The following is a 6000-nucleotide window of genomic DNA, read 5'->3' on the forward strand; positions in this document are numbered from 1 at the left end:
AGTGAAATTCCCTAGCTTAAGACAGTTTTGTCTCTTGACTCTAGTCCTTGATTCAAAGATGGAAGAAATGTAGTGCCAAACACCCAAGTGAGATTTCATAGCTTGCAGGTGCAGAGATAAAGTTTTCAAAAGCTCTGAAGCAAGTCTCAGTGGGATGCGCAGGTTGTTAAGATATGCAGCTCTTTATAATTTTATTTGTCTGTACTATCAAGAACCTAAATACTTGTAAAAAGCAAAGCGTTTGTGGTTCAGAAGCCCTAAACGTGTTTTGTTGAGCCAAACCTGCTGGTGTAACTGAAAGGAATGGAAGTTTACTAACACATTTGGCCCTTTCTCATTACAGCTGATGTAGACCAGCATAGTATTATAAAATGGCTGTAACTTTCTTGTAGAAACAGAAGGAATCTTGTGACAGTAAATAGAGTAAAGAATGCGTGTGGCTGGGCAAGAAGGGATTTTTGCAATATTGGTATGCTACTTAAACAGACAATTGTGGGGAAGAAAAAATCCAGACCTGTTCTTTACAACATAGTGAGAGGGAAAATGCAGCAGGAATGTATCACAGCCAAGAGGTCAGGCAGGTTACCGGAGGAAGCACAGCAGTTGGTTAGCCAGAAGTCTGTCTTGAAGCTTGAAAAGCAAGACTAAAGAGTAAAGAAAAAGCTTGCTTGCATCTTTCTGATATCCAAGTCAAAAGGATTCCCCAAAATGTAAAGCAGCACGTGGCAATGACACTTGTGATCTTGTGTTGCAGAGATGTGACTGACTGCTAATGAGCCAACAGTTGCTGTATATTCCACCGACCTTAGTGAAAATCTTTCTGCTCAGCACCTATGCCCTAGGGCAGGCATCCAAATGACATGCAAGTGGGCAATATGACAATTAGCGAGCTCTTCTAGGCAGGTAGTACATGTTGAGCATAATAAAATTGAATCGACATCTTGGAGGTTATGGGTTTTTGATGACTCTGTTCCTGAGGTAGTAGTATTTCAGTTTGAAGGTACTGACCAAATCAATTAAAATTTTCTTTATACCATTAACAAAGCTATTAAGTAACCTCATGAGACAAAAGGTGGAATATATTGAGTCAAAAGGTTGAGGTTTTAAGGTTTTTCTTCATTTTGTTTTACTTTTGGCTGCATAGCTGTGTTTGTCTGGGTTCAGTCTCACTGAAGCGAGAGATTGCTAAGTTATGCAGCTGCAACTGAGAAGAGCATCCTCTTTTACGAAATAAGTTCTGTGCAAATCCTTTTTCATTTTCTTTTGGCATTTGTTGCAGCAAGATAACTTGCATAGCTTTATGCAAGTTATTAATGCTACTGCTAACGGGATTGACCTTACATTTGACAGAAAGCCATTCTAAATTAGTTTTGAGTCACGTTTCTTTGCATGGTACTGGTTAAACTTGAAAGAAGTTAGTTTTGTTTCCTTTTGTTTGTTTTGGAATCTTAGGTACCTACTTCATTTCAGCCTGACAAGTCATATTTGTGAAGAACAGAATTCTGTTTTATATGAACATAAGGAATTTCTTGACAGTCTTAATACGAATATGCTACTATTATTTTAATAATGGCATAATGTACGGTATTATGTTGTATGATATGGAAATAGGGCATTATGTGGGGAAATTGGGACAATTGTAAGGGCTTCTCTTGTGCTTGCTTTTGGGGTAATATTCTATGGGTTTGAAACTAAGAGAAATGTTTTTGATTTAGGTCTTAAGTAAACGGTTATGTCTTGATGAATTTCAGTGGTAACACTGAGATCTTGATTATCTCCTGACTTGTCTAGTCATTTTTATTAGTGTGAAGTTGGCATGGGATGCTAAAGTATGGATGTAGCAATGCCTTGTGGTTTAGACTACCTACACAGTGAAGCATTATAAATTGATGGTCTTTAGCAGACTAACAGCATTACTGTGACCTCTGGTGTTTGGAAATATTGATAATAATAACAACAATTTGAGAGACACTCTGTGGTCCCCTGGTGAAAGTAAATGTGTAATTAGATAGCTGAATTAATAATGTTGCACTTGAGTTAACTGAGATGACAAAAGGCTAAAAGAACTCCCCAGGGACTCGTGACAAGTTCATGATAGAGCTTAAAATGAAACCTCACTGCCTTCTTGTTGCCACTAGACAAAACTGATGATTGCTCTTTTTTTTTTTTAAAAAAAAAAAAAAAAAACTTTTTAAGGAGGGTCCATATGTTCCAAAATATGGGCTAGGCAAAATGCCAAGCCTTGAAGGAAAAACAGCTTGGCATAAGTAGTATTTGCATTACATTGTCCTCAGTACTTTTCTGTCCATCTCCTGCAGATTGACAGGGATGCTCTTCAATGGGAAATGTACAGTGTGGTCAAAGAGCTGAAGAGCATACACAGAGCTCCTTTTGCAAATTCTGCTTTGAAGGTAAGTAATATAAACACACTTCTGTAAATCAATTTAATTTATGTAATTGAGGAGACAAATTAGAGAAAACAACCTAGTGACAAACTATTGTAATTACAGAAAATCATCCAGTGAACTAATTGAAGTAATAATCTATCAACAAAATTTATACATTTACACAGCCTGCTACATACAGTAATTACAGAGGATAAAGCTGGTGAAATGCTGTCTTCTTCTTTACAAAGGGAGAAATGAGCAGAAGTCTGAACTTTTCAAGGCTTGCTTTTTGAAAGTTATGTGAAGGTAAGTTCCTATCATGCCTCTGTTACTGCTTAGAACAGTCAGTTGCAGGCAGAAACTCTGCTTTGAACATTGGGTGAGGTCTTAGAACCAGTGAACTCTTTGCAAAGTAATTGTTTGATTTGCATACCATTAACAGCGTGTGATGTGAGTTTTAATAGTTGACAAGTGTATCTTATGCACAGTGTTTTCCCCAGGATGTTCTTGCAATATTAATTTCTGGGCAGTGATGGTCATAGTTAATGATTTATTATTAAAATTGGTTAGTTAATAATTATTACTATAATTGATCATTTTGAGTAAATAAGCTATTTATTTGCATTCATGATGACTTTTTAATTCCTCTCTCTTGCACAAGGAAAAATGAGTGGGAGCGGAGGTAGTTCTGCTTAGCTACAGTTATTTTTGACATAATGTATAATTACACCTATAATTCCATTTAATATCATGCAAATGAAGTAAATGAGATGAGGTGCAAGCATGACTTCCCTACTACAGGTATCCCAACCTTCTGACACAGGCTTGATGACTGGAATGTAACAGATCAAGTTTTTACTTTTGTGCTTATGCCCTACTCTGCAACTGGGCCTATCATGAAAATTAAGACCATTTGCACAGTAAACAGCATTAACGATTTAAAGGGTGGAAAAGGGAACGGAGAACACTGCTGCTCTACTGTAATACTATGAAACATTTCTCAATGGGCATGCTAGGGAAGAAATACCCAGTGCTATAAAGTTAATAGAAACTGTAGCACTAAGGATGCTCCACATAAATACTTTGCAAAAAGCTGATGGTATAAACAGAAGAGAGGTGGAAAATGCTTGTGGGGACTTGTTCTGGTTCCCAGCAGCTAAAATTTTTATTATCTTTACAACACACACCAAGACAGTGTCAAAGACAATGCCAAGACAGAGTCACCATGATAAAGCATTTACACATGTGTTCTTTGCTTGAAAAAGAGCACAGAAGCGAGAAGAGATTATGAACTTCAAAGAGGTGCCTTTAAGCTAGGAATATTTATACACTAGCTGTCAGAAAACAATTCTTCCCTTGCTAACACAGGAACAGTCTTCACTTGAGCCAAGTCTCTAAATAAAAGCCATAGAGATAGCCAGTCTTGAAACTTTTGAGTCTTGGCAATTGGACTGTTGGGATGGCACTAATGTCAAATGTCATTAGTGCAGTAAACGTATGCACGCATGCAACAGTTGTTTCTGATGTGGCTCTGTGATTCTGTTGGTACATTTGCTTCGCTCTCTAGATACATGTGTCACAGCTACAAACACTAACAGGTTGTTTTGAAAAATTTCAGAGAAGCTCTGGTGAGCTGAGGCAGTTCACTGGGTTCTTGGAAAAGGATTTTAAAAAAGAGGTGGTTTGGAAAGAGGTTTTAAAAATAGGTGTGTTTTTGTTTTTGCATTGTTTCTAACAGCTCTGTGTACCTGGAGTATAACGCTGAGAACACCATTCTGGGTGCCTTATAGCATAAAACATACCTTGCTATGTGACTTGGTAAGAAGCAGGTTAAATGCTTTCAAAATACGGTCTGCTAAGCAGCTTTCCTCTTGGCTTCAAAGCTACAGGGTTGATTTTTGGGGAGAGGGAATGCTGGTAAAGGGTGGAGGTGAATTGTTTACTATCGTCTCATCGAATATCTGATTGAATGTGTAGCATTGCTAGAAGGTCAGAGAAGAACAGAAGAGAACAGAAAGAGCAGAGGGATCATTATTTTTTCAGTGGAAGCAGAATTAGGCCACTGTCCAACAACGCTTTTGCAAATGATTTTATTTAAGACTTCTGAGCTAATTTTACTGATGTTATTCAGTATCTTGTTTCAGAACTAGCTCCATTTAAATCAGAGTATAAATGTTTAAAACTTTTGTGATGTATTCCTTCATCTTGAAATATTCATGTTGTAATTCTTTTTGTCCTTGTATTAAGTACATGTACAGTACATAAAAATATATTGGATAAATATTGGACCTTTCAAGTATTTCTCTGCTATACTGGTCTCCTTGTGTTCCCTGCTGTAATTTGGCTTACTCTCCTCTTCGTAGTAAGATTTATAATTGGAAACTTTTTGTGGTCTGTGTTTTTTTTTTACCCTTGCTCTACAAAGAAAAATGGGCAACATGTAGCCATTCAGTAAAGCTAAATCTGATTTTTGTAAGAATTATGCAAAAAAAAATCTAACTTCTTTACTGAAAAAGCATATATCTACAAAGCTTTGAGTTATACTATTGACTTCTACTACAGTGTAAAGTGGAAAATAACATGGGTAAAAGTGGGAGAATAAAAAAGGAGGGTTGATAAGTGCCATTTTTTCCCCTTACGAACAAAGCTTTACACTTGGCCACAAACCTCTTATTTCTTGGTAATGTACATTTAGAATGATTTAAGAGTACTTAAGCATTTTAGATACGTATTGCAGTATTTCTGAAGCTGTGCTCTTTTTCTGTGGTTTTGAATAAATGAAGTACTATCTTAGGTATTGTCCTCCATTACTGTACTATCCGAGCAACTCTTAATCTTTTAATGTACTTACTCTGACAACACCCCTGTGAGTTAGGGAAGTTCTGTTATCCTTTTCAGAGTGAAAAACTAAAAAACAAAGAGGTTCAGACTGAGATTTTCTTTTTAGGCTCTTTGCCTTGACTTGAGTGAGAATGATGTTATCAAACTGTGTTCTCTGTTTGTATTTAAGTTCATTAGTGATGCAGTAGTAATTGGGGCAATATCCGAATTGCTTAAAATTAATTTATGGAGGTCAATGAAAGTAGAATAGTTTTTTTAGCTTTTATCTGAAAGCTAAGGGGAAGGTAAGGGAAAAATATCTATCACACTTTTTTATGTGTTTGAAATATCTAGATTTATAGATGTACTGTAGGCTGTTTTTTGGAAAGGGAGATTCCTGTACTGGTTTGAATTCGTCCTTTTTGCAAAAGACAAGTATAGCTTGAACTGCTGTTTAGAGGAACTAACTGGGAGTTTGGGGGATTATGTGACGTGGTGCCTGGGATGCCATACTGACACTTTCTTTGGCTTCAAGATCTGAAATCATTTAAAGTGATTTCTCTAAAAATGATAGGGAAAATAGAAAAACTTTTAAGTAGAGGTGTGTATCGCATCGGCTCATCATTCTGCTTGGGTTTAACTGGCCTTGTGTAGGAACCAGGGAAAACACACTCAGCTTTCTCTAGTTCTCAGACATGAGACGTGAGCCAACTAACTTGTGAATGACTGAGCGCCTACAGTTTGCTGAGGTTTTTTGGTCTTTTGAACAAAATTGAATCCTTATTTATATGAT

The 6000-nt window shown here is 36.7% G+C and overlaps 1 long non-coding RNA gene across 8 annotated transcripts in view; it reads left to right on the top strand.

Moving 5' to 3' along the window:
* LOC106046257 (uncharacterized) overlaps positions 1–5795 on the top strand; it is a 59887-nt gene extending 54092 nt beyond the window's left edge. For all 8 annotated transcript variants that reach the window (XR_010826671.1, XR_007157455.2, XR_007157457.2 and 5 more), the window contains 3 exons: positions 2319–2411; positions 2573–2693; positions 4126–5795. This is a non-coding gene — a long non-coding RNA (uncharacterized lncRNA). The remainder of the gene's footprint in view (positions 1–2318; positions 2412–2572; positions 2694–4125) is intronic.
* Positions 5796–6000: the final 205 nt, after the last annotated feature.

This window comes from Anser cygnoides, chromosome 26 (genome assembly GCF_040182565.1).
Source record: "Anser cygnoides isolate HZ-2024a breed goose chromosome 26, Taihu_goose_T2T_genome, whole genome shotgun sequence".
Lineage (NCBI taxonomy): Eukaryota > Metazoa > Chordata > Aves > Anseriformes > Anatidae > Anser > Anser cygnoides.